This window comes from Hibiscus syriacus, unplaced genomic scaffold, assembly GCF_006381635.1.
Source record: "Hibiscus syriacus cultivar Baekdansim isolate YM2019G1 unplaced genomic scaffold, ASM638163v2 tig00009023_pilon, whole genome shotgun sequence".
NCBI classification, from domain to species: Eukaryota; Viridiplantae; Streptophyta; class Magnoliopsida; order Malvales; family Malvaceae; genus Hibiscus; species Hibiscus syriacus.
The window spans coordinates 1,118,949-1,134,828 of NW_024062184.1; the positions used below are offsets into that span (position 1 = coordinate 1,118,949).

The 15,880-nt window shown below is 33.4% G+C and overlaps 1 pseudogene; it reads right to left on the reverse strand.

Moving 5' to 3' along the window:
• Nucleotides 1-1,139: 1,139 nt before the first annotated feature.
• On the reverse strand, nucleotides 1,140-2,288 carry LOC120203053 (annotated as a pseudogene).
• Nucleotides 2,289-15,880: the final 13,592 nt, after the last annotated feature.

The window sequence follows — 15,880 nt, forward strand, 5'->3', positions numbered from 1 at the left end:
ATTAATTATTTTTAACTATATAACTATCAAACATATACTAATTAAATAATTTTTAATTATGTATACTATAACTTAAACTAACAATCATATAACCCTAAACTAACAAACTAATTAACTGCTTTTTGTTTAACCCTAAACCCTAAACTAACAAATTAAACATTTATAATAATAAACTAATTTAAATATAAAAAAATTTACCTATCTCCCTTTCTTCTTCTTACTTTCCTTTCTCCCTTTCTTCCTTTCCTTTCTCCCTTTCTTTCTTTCTTTCTCGGCTGCAATCTCTTCTCCCTTTCTTCTGCAATCTCTTCTCCCTTTCTTTCTTTCTTTTATAACGGCTGAGGCCTCAATTATTTCACCAATTGTACAATTGCAGCTGATTTCACGCGTTCAATTATTGTACCAATAATCAAATGGTTCACATGCCTCAAATGGTTCACATGCATGCATTGGGAGGTGTAGGCATGCAGCGGGGGAGCACGTGAATTGGGAGGTGTAGGCAATGCAGCGGGGAGCACGTGAAGGAATCTATGTGGCTATGTGGCTGTGCATGTGCATGGATGATGGAATGGCGCCGGGACTACATGGCGACCTACAAGGTCGCCGGGACTACATGGCGACCTACAAGGTCGCCGGGACTACATGGCGACCTACAAGGTCGCCGGGACTACATGGCGACCTACAAGGTCGCCTAGGCTGCATGGCGACCTCTCTATTCCTGCATGGCTCGTATATGGCTCGTTGCATGCTCCCCATTGGCTCTCTATTCCTGCATGCTCCCCATTGGCTCGTATATGGCTCGTTGCATGCTCCCCATTGGCTCTCTATTCCTGCATGCTCCCCGTGGGCTCGTATATGGCTCGTTGCATGCTCCCCATTGGCTCTCTATTCCTGCATGCTCCCCATTGCCTCGTTGCATCCTCCCCATTGGCTCGTATGACTCGTATATGGCTCGTATATGGCTCGTATGTCACCCTCACCCCGCCCCGTATGTCGCCAGGATTGCATGGCGTCCTCCAAGGTCGCCTGGATTGCATGGCGTCCTATGGCGATCACTGTAATTCACCCCATTCCAGCAATTAATCTATGATGTGCACCATATCGTGAAAAAAAAATTTCGAGAACATTATCTCGTGAATTTACCCCGCAATTCCACGCAGGTACACGCCCATATTATGAGTACTAACATATTCATTCACGCCTCCGCCGATAGCAAAGCGAGCCGTGGCTCCACCGGTTATCATTCCCTGATCGATAGTTTTTCGATCTGAACTCAGAGGAAAAACCGGATCAACAAGACCAAGCAACCTCGGCTTCAAATAGTTTGACTCGCTGGTGTCGATTTGTAGCTCGTTTCCCAGATGGGTGTAGTGTAAAAGTGGCAACTTATGAACCGGGTCATTGGCCTTGTAATCCGAAGAAAACGAAGACGATGGTGATCGACGAGTCTCTTAAACTCTTTCTCCAAACCATCGTTTCCGACACGAGGACAGCCGTAGGCGAACGCCGTCACCATGCGCATCGACTTCTTTTCACCGCTTCCGATGCTTACCGGCTTGATATTATAGCCATTGGCAGCTATATCCATAGCATTTAGCGTCGCCAATGCTCCACCCAAGCTAAACCCTACAACAGTTATGTTTACTTCCTCGTTTTGGTACTTGTTCATCAGTTCTCTCAATGCATCTCGAACCTGCATGCACATGTAAATGACATTAAATTCTTTAATTTCTCGATTCGTATATACGAATATACATGTGTTTTAAATTATTACCTGATCTCTGGCACTCGTCTTGTTGTAAGCAGAATCTGGCCTTGTTCCTGTATAAAGAGAAAGGAACCCTGAGTGCAGCCTCAGTTCCAACCCCGAACAATTCCGAAGCAGATTTCTAGATAACTTGTACATTATTAAACCACTCGGAGTAGGATATGGTTCCCATCCAAGCAATCAATATGTCTCTCCTTCCCAGAACAGCCTTTCCTTCATCCGTAGCCACCGCCACAAATCCGAACCATGCCGGCTGAACAGAAACGGAGCCCCCATGGAAGTAATGCGTGACATTGTACTTGAAATCGTTTCCTTTTTCAAGACCGGCCTTTGCGAAAAACTCTTCCTTGGGGCATTGGCCCTTGTTGTTGATGTTGTATGCATCTCCGACAGAGGAAGCCCTTTCATCGTAGTGAATACTATAGCGACGGAGATCAAGATCCAAAGGGCGGAGAAGACCATTCCAGCCCTTCTCGCCGCTCAATTCTCTCCAACGAGATGCTATGCCGGAGTTAACCATCGCTGCTCTTGTTTTTTTCTTCTTCTTTTTGTTTTGAGTGAAAATGCGACTTACATAGCTAAGTATGCTTGATTTATATAGAACAAAACAAGTGGAAGCGTTACCAAAATGAGGCCAAGGGAGAACACCTAACCTAATCGGAACCACGTGAGACGTAAATATTTTTTTATTGCCCTTCTGATTCCAAGGCTTTACTTTGGCTAATCTTGATTGACTTGCGTTGCATACCTAACTGTGATAGGTGAGACATAAATATTAAACTAACATATCCGAATTTAAAATTATTTTATTCACATCTTACTAAAGAGTGAATTATTATATAAGTTTTTCCAAGCACGTGATATAAGTTCAAATTATCACATTAACATATGGTATTATTTTTTCATGTATATTTAAATATGTAATGGGGTGAGGGGAGGTAAGGTAGTAAGCTGCCCCCAACGGGTTGAGAGCAACATTCGTGGAATACCTCCTGCAGTCAGAATTATGAATTGCCCACCGTGGGACTCGATCCCACAACCACAAGGTTAAGAGCATTGCGCTCAACCAACTTAACTGGACGAGCGATTCTATATATTGATCTTTCAAAGAACAAGATAAATCAGATTAACAAATAGCATTGCCACAAAAAAGAAAAAAACTAAACAAAATTGGTATCTTTTTTATGATCATATTTATGTGTACAAATCTCGAAGCCACCTCCTACTTTATTTTCTTATCATATTGACAAGGATAAAAAGAAGATTAAAAAAAAAAACTAGAATAATTTTGTGTTCAGATTAAACCTACAACATAAAAAAATGTGTATTAATTTTAAGATTATTATCTGATTTTAATAATTAATTTTAATATTTCAAACATTTTTTACATTTTTGTTTCCTTAACCATTTTTATAGTTATATATATATATATATATATATATATATATATATAATTGAAATTGGAAACAAAACGCTAAGGTTTTATCTTAGGTATGGAGGTCCTCGGGAATCTCTTTCAAGGAGATCAACTGCAGATGACGGGGGATGTCAAGAATTGTAATACTAGCAGAACATGAAAGTTCGAGTTTAGCGAGAGCATCCGCTACCATGTTTTCTTCACAGGGAATCCACTGAAGATGCGTCGCCCAACTTCGGCACCTTATGTTTGCAATTGCTCGTGATAGAGAACTGTGTCTAGAGACAACATCATCATCTTCCAGCAACCGGATAGCCTCTCTGCAATCCGAGTGTAAGACTACTCGTTCATGTCTTTGTTCCCAAGCAACACACAAACCTGTGAATATGGCCCATAATTCAGATTGCAAAGGCGAGCATGATCCTGTGTATGGTAACCAAGGAGCCAGGTTCCACCGCTATCACGAATTACACCACCGATAGCACTTTGTTGCTTAACATTTGAAGTTGATCCATCAGTATTAATGCAAACCCAACCCAAGCTCGATTTCTTCCATTGGATAATAGTGGTTGCACGTTGCAGGGGAGGCGAAAAGCAAGAAAGGTGGACATGAAGTGTTTTGCCCAGGCTTGTGTAATAATGAAAACTGAGTCATTTAATTTATCATCCTGCAGAAAAATAAATTCATTCCTGCGTATAGTTATATTCTATATTTAGAGGACTCAATAAAATAATACCCTATAATTGGGGACTATTTTTATATTTTATCCAAATAAATAATATTTTTAAAAAATTATAAATCTAATATAATCCTACATAAAGAAAAAGAGAAGATGAGACTCTAGAAAAAAGAATGGGAGTTCTGTTAATGAATCTAGAATTTGTAACTTAAAAAATATAAAAATAATAACATAATCGACCGATCAAATATATTTAATTTTCAAATAAATAATACTATAAACAAACCACCGTCAAGTAATAAAATAATACATGAAAACAAACTAGATGGTTATTTTAAAAATAAAAATTAGAGGATGGTGCATGAAAGCCAGTGACGGGTGTCTAACTTTTTGCTGAATTCTTTCCAAGTTACGAGAGTAGTGGTAGGCGGTAGGTGCGCATTTCGTCTTTGCCTCTTCGTGCAGCCAAATCTCGTCCTTTTCAAACTTCGCTGAAAACCCAAATCAGTTTTAGTATTCTTCTCCGTTTTTAATCTTCTTTGTTTAATTCTTTGGTATTGAATCCTCGTGCATCTATAAAACATAGGTTTTTTTTTTGGGGTATTTTATTTTAAATAATTTTAGGTGATTGTAAGATAATATTTTTTAAGAATTTTTTTAATTATTGATAACGCAAACACCTTGATGATGAAGTTGTTCGAACTCAATTTTTTAAGGAAAAACAACACTTTCTTTCGTATGGCCCACCACATGCTCAAAAGGGTAAATTACTTGTTTAGTCAATTACTTATTATTTAGTTTCTATTTTAGTCATTTAACTATTATTTATTTTAAATCATACACTTAATATTACGTTTTAGTTCTATTTTGGTCAGTCATCTTTACAAAATCAGTGGCACTGTTTATGTGACATCATAAGATAATGCCACATTAATATTGAAAAAAAATTAAAAAATGTCATGTTAACATCATTGCTAATTTTTAACTGTAGGTGATCAAAATAGAACCAAAATGTAAGGTTGTGTATGATTTTAAAAAAATAATAGTTGAGTGACCAAAACATAAATTAATAGGTGGGTGACCAAATAGTTAATTTATCCTAAATTAAAAATATGTATAAATTATGCGAAGGAAATTATATTGGTTCAATTAATAATTTTTTCTAGATTTAATCTATACATATATCTTCATAATATTTTAAATTAAAAAAATATATGAATTATTTTAGATAAAACTTTTATTATGCTCATATTAGCCCACTCTATAAAATTTTTCTGGATTCACCACTATTTTTTTAACTACGGAATTCATTTGATGAGTTAACTCTGTCATTATTTTATAATTCAATAAGGAACGAATTATCTTGAAATATGGGATGTAGGACTCATTTATAGTTGTTCACTTTGTAAGTTTATTATTCACGTTTAATATGTATCATCAGTATTGAAGATAAAATTCATCAGCATCCATTTTAGATTGCATAATATGCAATTATAATGTCAACAAGAGAAATGCACTTACCACTGCTCAGATTGCAATGTTACATTCCATGCAGATTGTGCTAACGAAAAAAGAGAGAACTGATGCAGTACAATTTCATTAGAAAATGAAGATGAGAGATCCTTTGATATATCCGTTAATATGAGGGATGGATAAAAATCAATTCCATGTTAAAATATCATCGATACAACGATAACTGACCTACCGATGACCTCATGGAACCAACATACCGCCGATGAACTGAACGGTGAACAAAGAAATGAACCAAACAAAATATTAGTTAGGGATTCAGAGAGCATTCAAGTATAACCCAAAACCCATCAAGTGATCTCAATGTTAAAAAGAAAGGTTACTCTCTCTAGAGGTTTTGTGTTTGAGTAGCTACGTCTACAGAGTGAGCATGCGTTGTCAATAGTTTAAAAAAGTTATGAATATATACTACCTTATAATCACCTTAGACTATTAAAAAAAAGTATAACTTGATGCATATTTTTTTCATTAATCCAATCCATACAAAGCAAGGCCCTATGATTACTTAAACCCAATCTTATTTGTTCGAGCATTGTGTATGTAGGGGTATGAGAAAAAAATCAATCTTACTAAGAACTTCAAACTTATTGATCATCGATTTGTAGTTTCTGAGTTTGAAATATAATGAATAATCAGGTGATCATTTTGTAATTTTTAAAAGTTGAGAGACTCAACAAAGTAATTCCCAACAGTTAAGGGATCGATTATAATTTTTTATAGTCAAGGGACTCAACAAAACAATATCTTATAATTGATGGACCATTTGTATATTTAACCCTATTTTATTTTGTTTGTAAATTCTACAATTTTCTTTTTTATGATGTTTAATCAATAGAATTAATTTTATATTTTAATCTTCATTATATTTTTCTCATTTCAATTACATTTTTACATAACTAATAACGCATTAAAATTAACATTCACAAATAATGAATTACACAAAACATAAAGACAAATTGATAATTAATATTAAAATTAATAATTTTTAGTTTACCTACACCCAAAGTTATGAGTTACCAAATTAAACATTAAACAAATATTAAAATTAATATTAAAATTAATCATTTTTAGTTTACCTACACCCAAAATTATAAGTTACCAAATCCAATCCTAAACTTCAAATTACATCTTGCCCAATTAAACATTAAACTCTAAATTTCAACTTACTCCAAATTACACCTTATCGGAGCTAGACCTTAAAATGCAACTAACTTTAAACTCTAAACCTTAAATTACAACTAACTTAAACTAACCAAACCAATTACAACAAAACCACATAGCAAAACACCTAAATGATTAGCTCAAACGTTCTTCCTCTTTTCACTGCTCTCATTTTCCTTAACAAACCAACCATCACATCTCATAAACGTGGACTTAAAGCAGGGTCAAACTAGTTAAAGAATTTACAATTTCTTCTAAAACAAAAAGAAAAAAAGAAATTGTTGGAATTTTTAAAGTTTTAACCCCATATTAGCAATGATTCCACTTTTTTTTTTTTAAAAAAGGAACTTGATATATGCACCACAAGACTCACATCAAAGGAAGATGAACTAAATCTTCCAATTGATTCACACGTCCAAGCCTTGAAAAAAAAAACTCAAAACAACAGCAGACTTGCGATGACTTTTTGAATGGGATCCAACTATTATTTGGTCAACAGATATTCTGGAGATACGACTGGTTGTCTCTTAGCTTTCCAATGATTCTTGAATCGCATCAATCCGATGTCGGGAGCTCAAGATATGTTCATTTTAGCAAAGACAACACATGTAGAAATTCTTATACGAGATTTTGTAAATATTACAAATTTTCAATATTTTTATTGATTATTTGTAATATAATTTAATATAGGCTGGTGTATTATCTTTTAGAATTAGATTTATTATTTTATTAGAAATTAAGATCGAGTTAAAACATTATTCTTAATTTATTATTATTTTATTAAAAATTAGGATAGAATCGAAACATTATCTTTATTCATTAGTCATGTTACAACAAAAACTCCTCACCCTTTATAAAGGAGGCTCCTCCCACCATTGTAAAGACATATTTTATATAATGTAATATAACGAGAATTCGTTTTTGCAAGTGTTGATTGCCTTGTGCCTTCGAAGTATTCTTTATCATTAAATTCTTTCAAGTCCTTCGTGAAGGAGATCTTCACGCTTCGATTTACCTTTTCATTGCGATTAGAAATGCTGGTTAGAGTCGATTATCGAGTTTGCCTAATTAATTACGATTAGGAGGGTTCATAGGACATTTATCCTTCATCCTTATCATCATCATTCCATGTCAACTACATCACCATATCCATCTTATCGTCAAAGCTAGTACATAGCAGGGATAATTTTCCATTCAAGTTCTTTCATCGTTTATCTATCTTTTCATAGTTGTTTTACATATCCATTATATGTTATTTATTATCTTTTAATTATCATCTTCTTGTATGTTTTACAGCAACTTCATCTTCAAGAACCTAAATTACGTCAAAACCTTAATCCATTTTCTATCTCATTCTTAATTGAGTCTAGATCTCTAGACTTGATTCTTCGGCTTCAAGAAATGTTCATCACTTTGCTGCCATCCCCTATTAAAACTGCAATATATTTAATTAAAAATGGCATCCTTCACTACAACATCGAATATATAAGTAAGATAACCATGATTAACGTCAAAGATGAAGTAGTAAAAGAAACAAACTTGGCTAGAATTTGTGCCACGCCATTTGCGAATCGTCGGATTGCTTAAATGCGAATGTGAGGATGAACGCAAAGGAGTCGACGAACTTCAGCAAGAGTAAAATGCAGCACTGACAGATCAGAATGTGGTGTCATGTCAACTTCTTCGAACGGCAGGTTACGATAGTGACTATACGGAAAATGAATTAAAAATTCAATGACTATACTATATTTTTTAAACTTTAATAACTAAAATGCAAACACTTAAAAATTCAGTGACTATTGCTGTTGGTTACCCTAAAAGTAAAATAAAAAGAGTAGGCTCGATCGAGTTCAATTGTAATATTTGACAGAGAAGACAATGTCGAAACAATTTTTTTCTTAATGTGAGATTTTGAAAGTCACACCATTTTTAATTTACCTCTTAATTTGATTAATTTTTAATTAAAAAGTAATGTGATTTAAAAATATATCGTTTCGAAAAAATTTGGGATTCTCTTTACAATAAAAAAACATACGGTTCGAGGAGTCGCCACAAATCTTTGATTAGGGTGTGATTGAGCACCCAAAAACGTTTTGCCATTTTAAATAAAAAATTAATTTTAATTAAAATGAAAAGTTAAGGTATGCGTTATCAAAAAATGAGCTCGATAGTCGTTTACGTGTAGGGAAGGATTAGCACCCCACAACACCCTAAATCAGCACCTAGTCGATTAATTAATGTCTTTGCAATGAAATTTACCAATTCATCTTTAATTTGATTTATGATCCCCTAAAACAACCAAAAATATGAATTCTACAATAAAATATAATAATATTAAATTATTTTCTATCGAGAAGAAACAAATACCTCATAACTCGAGGGAGTCAATTTTTACTTCAATCGAAATAAAGAAATATTAGAATTTCATTATAGTATTCAAATGCACCAAAATAGATTAAATTAAAATTATCAAGCCTTTTTAGAAAGATAAAGAATATTCGATTATTTAAAAATATCGAGACTAGATCTTAGATAAGTTCTAACAATCTTTTCTCGAAAAATTTAAATAACCAAACATTTCTTTTTCTTTCGTTCCCAAATTTTAAGTGAAGAATCATTTTTTTTGGTGTTACTGATGGGATACACGTTTAATTTAAAATCATCAAGAGCGACTCTCTAATAAGTTAAGACAAGCCCCTTAAAACAATCTTAAATTAAAAGGGTATTACCCTTAATCCAATTATATATTTATAAGTCAAGTTATGCATGTGAGGGTATCATACATGAATTAACTGAAAATATTATGCAATTATCTAAATAATAACAAATATACGAAAACAAGTATTATACTATAAATAATAATGAAACTGAAACAAAACAAAATACCATTATAAAGGACTAACATCAAAATAAACCCTAAACATACTCAGGACTAAAAAGTAACATGCAAAAAATTAGAGTTCTAATGTCTAAATTACAACAATTAAATAAATTAACATTTAGGACTAACATTAAAAGTGCATAAAATACAAAGACCAAATTAAAAACATAAAAGACTCAATTTGAGGACTAAAACGTAGCAAGTCTAAAACTGATGAACCTCACCTGTCATTATCCCACTCAAAAAACACAGGTTGACTAAAACATCCAAAATACTACCATTTTTAGGGTTTAATTAATCCATTCAAATTTAAACTAAAAAACCTAAATCTAATATCACTCTCCTATGGCCGATTTTCTCATCCTTTTCCCATTCTCTTATCAGTTCAAAACCCCTTACCTTAGCCTCCATCACCGAAACTTTCGCCCAAACCAGAGCTCTAATTGTCGCCATTCACGATGCAACCCACTCAAAAAGGCCCTCTGATCGATGCTTGGCTGCCACTCAGCGATGGCAACTCTTAATCTTCTCTCTTTCTCTGGAACGTGGTTTCTCGCAAATCTAACACTGCCACCGGCCACCGCTCAAAGATGGCCTGAGAAAACTAATCCTAAACCAACCTCCACACCTCTGTATCCCCTTTAGACCATAAACCAGAGGCTAAAGCTTGCTAAATCAACCCTTAAACACCGAGAATAACCTTCGACCGTTCGTTTACTTCTATCTCCAGGGAACTAAGACAAGACTCCTCTATAAGGTACACGTGTCCCTATCTCTCTTTCTATTTCATTTCTTATTTTTTCCTCGGACTTATTTGATTTACTAATACTAAACTCGATCCCTAAACACCTTGACACTTTCAGTGCTTGTGTCTAACATAAGTTTCCACTCCAGACGAAGGCTTGGGGTCATTCCTCACCGGTAAAATCTAACCGAAATATGGTATAAAACTAACTATTCATTTCTGTTTTTACTTCAAAACTTCCTCTTTTATTATGCTTATTTCAAAATAGAACACACACACTACACTATAAATCAAAAATGAACTTAGAATGAATATAACTCAAGAAATTGTTATTGCCTTTGTGAATGAGTGATATTTACTTCCACTGGCAGAGTGAAATAAAAAATGCTTTCCTTTATTCATTCAAAAATGGTGGTCAAAAGACCTTTTCAAATATTTTTGATCTATTCTTTTTTTCTGCTATAATGGTTTTTTTAGTGGTTTCTGAATGAAAATTTAAAATAGCTTTTCTTTTCGAATCCCGTAGCAGAAGACCCTTCGTGTACTCACTGTTTTCTCCTCCTTGCTTGCTCTTATTTGTAAAAGAAATAAGAAAAAGACCCTTTTGTTTTCACTGTCCTTTCTCGAATATGAGGGGAAAAGAATCTATTACACTGTTTTTATCCCCCTGTTACAATTGCTTTCCCCGTTTAATGAATATGTTGAAAACATTTTGATGTTTTGATATAAAAAATTAAGTATAAATGAATTTTAAGATTTTACAAATGATTTTCTAAGTATATTCGATTTAATTACTCAAATATAAAATTATTACTCCAAGTCTTCAAGATCAATTTCAAACCTTACTAAACGTGTAAAATTGTGTTTTATACTTAATATATTTTTGAAACAATTTTCACAAAGTATTTTGAACCAAAATCAAGCCTAAAATCAATTTTTCAGAGTGATGCACTGATTAACCAATCCATGCATCGATGCACCATGGAATAAATTGAACATCGAATGCATTTCATGCACCGATGCACATACTATGCATCGATGCACTCAGAGTTTTATGAAAACATCAAATGCATTTGATACATCGATGCTCCATCCATGTATCGATGCACTCTGGGTATTTTGAAACAACGAATGCATTTCATGCATCGATGCACCATTATAAAGGACTAACATCAAAATAAACCCTAAACATACTCAGAACTAAAAAGTAATATGCAAAAAATTAGAGTTCTAATGTCTAAGTTACAACAATTAAATAAATTAACATTTAGGACTAATATTAAAAGTGCACAAAATACAAAGACCAAATTAAAAACATAAAAGAGTCAATTTGAGGACTAAAACTTAGCAAGTCTAAACCTGATGAACCCCACCTGTCATTATCCCACTAAAAAAACACAGGTTGACTAAAACATCCAAAATACTACCGTTTTTAGGGTTTAATTAATCCATTCAAATTTAAACTAAAAATACCTAAATATAATATCACTCTCCCATGGTCGACTTTCTCATCCTTTTCCCATTCTCTTATCAGTTCAAAACCCTTTACCCTAGCCTCCATCACCGAAACTTTTGCCCAAACCAGAGCTTTAATTGCCGCCATTCACGACTCAACCCACTCAAAAAGGCCCTCTGACCGACACTTGGCCGCCACTCACCGATGGCCACTCATATCCTTCATTTTTTCTCTGGAACGTGGTTCCTCGCAAATCTAACACTGCCACTGGCCACCGCTCAACGATGGCCTGAGAAAACTAATCTTAAACCAACCTCCACACCTCTATATCCCCTTTAGACCATAAACCAGAGGCTAAAGCTTGCTAAATCGACCCTTAAACACTGAGAATAACATTCGACCCTTCGTTTACTTCTATCTTTAGGGAACTAAGACAAGACTCCTCTCTAAGGTAAACGTGTCCCTATATCTCTTTCTATTTCATTTCTTATTTTTTCATTGAACTTATTTGATTTACTAATACTAAACTTGATCCCTAAACGCCTCGACCCTTTCAGTGCTTGTGTCTAACATAAGTTTCCACTCTAGACGAAGGCTTGGGGTCATTCCTCTCCGGCGAAATATAACCGAAATAAGGTATAAAACTAACTATTCATTTCTGTTTTTACTTCACAACTCCCTTCTTTTATTATGCTTATTTCAAAATAGAACACACACACACACTACACTATAAATAAAAAACGAACTTAGAATGAATATACCTCAAGAAACTGCTATTGCCTTTGTGAATGAGTGATATTTACTTCCACTGGTAGAGTGAAATAAAAAATTCTTTCCTTTATTCCTTCGAAAATGGTGATCAAAAGACCTTTTCAAAATTTTTTGATTAATTCTTTTTTTCCGCTATAATGGTTTTTTAGTGGTTCCTGAATGAAAATTTAAAATAGCTTTTCTTTTCGAATCCCGTAGCAAAAGACCCTCCGTGTACTCACTGTTTTCTCCTGCTTGCTTTCTCTTATTTGTAAAAGAAATAAGAAAAAGACCCTTTTGTTTTCACTGTCTTTTATCGAATATGAGGGGAAAAGAACCTATTACACTATTTTTATCCCCCTATTACAATTGCTTTCCCCGTTTAATGAATTTGTTAAAAACATTTTAATGTTTCGATATAAAAAATTAAGTATAAATGAATTTTAAGATTTTACAAATGATTTTCTAAGTATATTCGATTTAATTACTTGAATATAAAATTATTACTCCAAGTCTTCAAGATCAATTTCAACCCTTACTAAACGTGTAAAATTGTGTTTTATACTTAATATATTTTTGAAACAATTTTCACAAAGTATTTTGAACCAAAATCAAGCCTAAAATCAATTTTTCAGAGTGATACACCGATGCACCAATCCATGCATCGATGCACGGAATAAATTGAACATCGAATGCATTTCATGCACCGATGCATATACTATGCATCGATGCACTCAGAGTTTTATGAAAACATCGAATGCATTTGATGCATCGATGCACCAGCCATGCATCGATGCACTCTGGCTATTTTGAAACATCGAATGTATTTCATGCATCGATGCACTCTTAGTGCATCGATGCACTAAGGGTCCAACGGTCAAAATAGTTGAATTTTGCACTTGATGCACCGATGCACCTAGTGTATGCATCGATGTACTGACGCTCCCAACTGATTTTTTTAATAGTTTTCACACTTAAACGACTATATTGAATGCACTAACCATCCCCAACATTTAGAATCATTTGAAGGAGTATTTAAACAAGTTCTGAAGCCATTGATCAATAACAAGAAAGAAGAAATCCTAGAAAAACAAGAGAGAAAGCATCAAACATCAAGTTTGTGCAAATCAAGCCAATTTTCCTTTCAAGAACACAATTTTTGCTCATTTGTAATCATCTTTGAGTGTTCTTATCTTGTTCTAGAATTGTGCAAACATATTGCCTTGTGAGGTTTTCCTTGTAAGTTTGCAAATTTGTGTATTTCTCTTTGAAAAAGAGTGTGCTCAAGAATTGGGGTATAATTCTTGAGGGAGTTGTAAGGTTACTTTTTGTCCTTAAAAGAAATAACAAATTAGTGAATTTGTTGGAAAATCCTTAGCGTGGATAGCTAAGGTAGTGGATGTAGACTTTGGTTGAGAAAGTCGAACATCTCTAAATCGTTGTACAACTTCTTTCAATTTTCTGCAAAAAGTTTCCACCAAATTTTAAATTACCAATTCACCCCCCTCTTGGCCGATTCCGTCGATCGATTAACTCAATAATTGGTATCAGAACTTGACTCATTTGAAGGTTTAAACGCCTCTTGAGTAGATCTGGGAAGAGTTAAATCGATAAAGATGGTGTCCACTTCAGGTTCATTCTCCATGGAAGAATCCAGACCAATTGACGTGCCTCGACACTTTAACAGAACAAATTATCATTGTTGGAAGAGGTTTATGATGATATTTATCCAAACATTTGATATGGAAGCTTGGATGATAATCGAGAAAGGGTATTCATCTCCTACGAAGAAGGCAAAAAAGTGGAGTGATCAAGAACGGAAGAAAGCTCAACAAAACACAAAGGCTATGCACATGTTATGCTGTGCAATTGATCATAATGTATATAAAGGAGTTTCTTCTTGTTCAAGTGCCAAGGTAATGTGGGATAAGCTTGAGGAGATCTATAAAGACAAGGAAGAAGAAGAACCAATAAAAGTGATTCTCTATTAGCTCTCACAGAGCCAAAGGTATCTTCTAACTCAAATAAATTAAATTCAAAATCTTTTAATGAGTTACAAGATGCTTATGATGTATTTTCGAAGTTTGAGACCATGAACTCCAAATATAAGAATTTGATTTCTAAATTTATAGCTAAAAATGATCTTCTTTTGAAAGCTAAAACGGACTTGTTGAAAAAGGAGTTAGAGCTTTCAAAACTAAAATCTGAAAACTTTGAAAAAGGAATTTTCAAATTAAACGAACTTCTTCTAGAAACGAAAATGGATTTTGAAAATCAAAATAAACTCTTGAAGAAGGATTTAGAGCTTTCAAAAATGAAATTTGAAAGTATTGAAAAAGAAAGTTTTGATTTGAAAGTTAAGCTTGAATGCTTAACAAAAGAAAAAGAGATCATTTTAAACAATTCATCTAGTTCAATAATGACAATATGTTCACATTGTCATTATCATGGTCATAAGGAACATACTTCTCCTTTAAAGAAAGAAAAAAAGATTTAAAATTAAACAAGTATGTGTTCCAAAAGGAACAAGGGGCATTGAAACTAACTTTCACGGATCCAAAGCAATTTGGATACCAAAATCTACTTAAATGTCTCTTGTAGGTGTGTGGGAGCAATGGTGATGAAGATGATGATATTCAATATGCTCTAGCCACACATGAAAAAGGATTGGGTAACCTCTAAACTTAATGTATTTATTTTATTTGGTTGCTCATTTAGTTTATGCATGCATGAGGTTTTAAATGTTCTAAATGATTGTGTTATCTCATGTATGCTGAAAGATATTATATGATGAACATAGTAATTTTTGGTAATGTTTTATAAAATCTAGTTCATCATATTAATTTTTGGTCAAAATTGTTTTTAAAATATAATTGATATCTCTTTAACAATTGATATCGATTTTTTCAAGAACTTTGGTTTTGCAAAATTTTGACCTTAAATTTTTTAATGATTATGCATAGATTTTTAAAATATTATAAAGATTTAATGCATAACATTTTCAAAAAATTTATGCATGTGCTCTTAATCTCGATAATCAACATTGCACAATGTTTTGTATGTGAATGGATTAAAGCATAATTCGATTAGATGAATTTGACAAAAGATACACTGTCTTATTTTTAAATTAAGTGTTTGCAAAATTGATTGATATTGCATCTATTTTGATTATGCTTATTGGTCATATAATAGGAAACATTTACATAGTACATTTAGACTCTATTGATATGACTAATTTATGCCTAGTTGCTAAGGATGAGCATGATAGTTGGTTATGGCATAGGAGACTAGGACATGCCAGTATGAGTATTTTGCAACGACTAATTCAAGGTGATTTTGTTTGAGGGTTGCCTAAACTAAAATTTGATAATGATAAAATCTATGATGCTTGTGCTAAAGGAAAACAAAAGCGAATTTATTTTGAATCCATTAATGACGTGTCCACTAGTAAAGTTTTACAATTGATCTATTTAGATCTTTTTGGGCCATCTA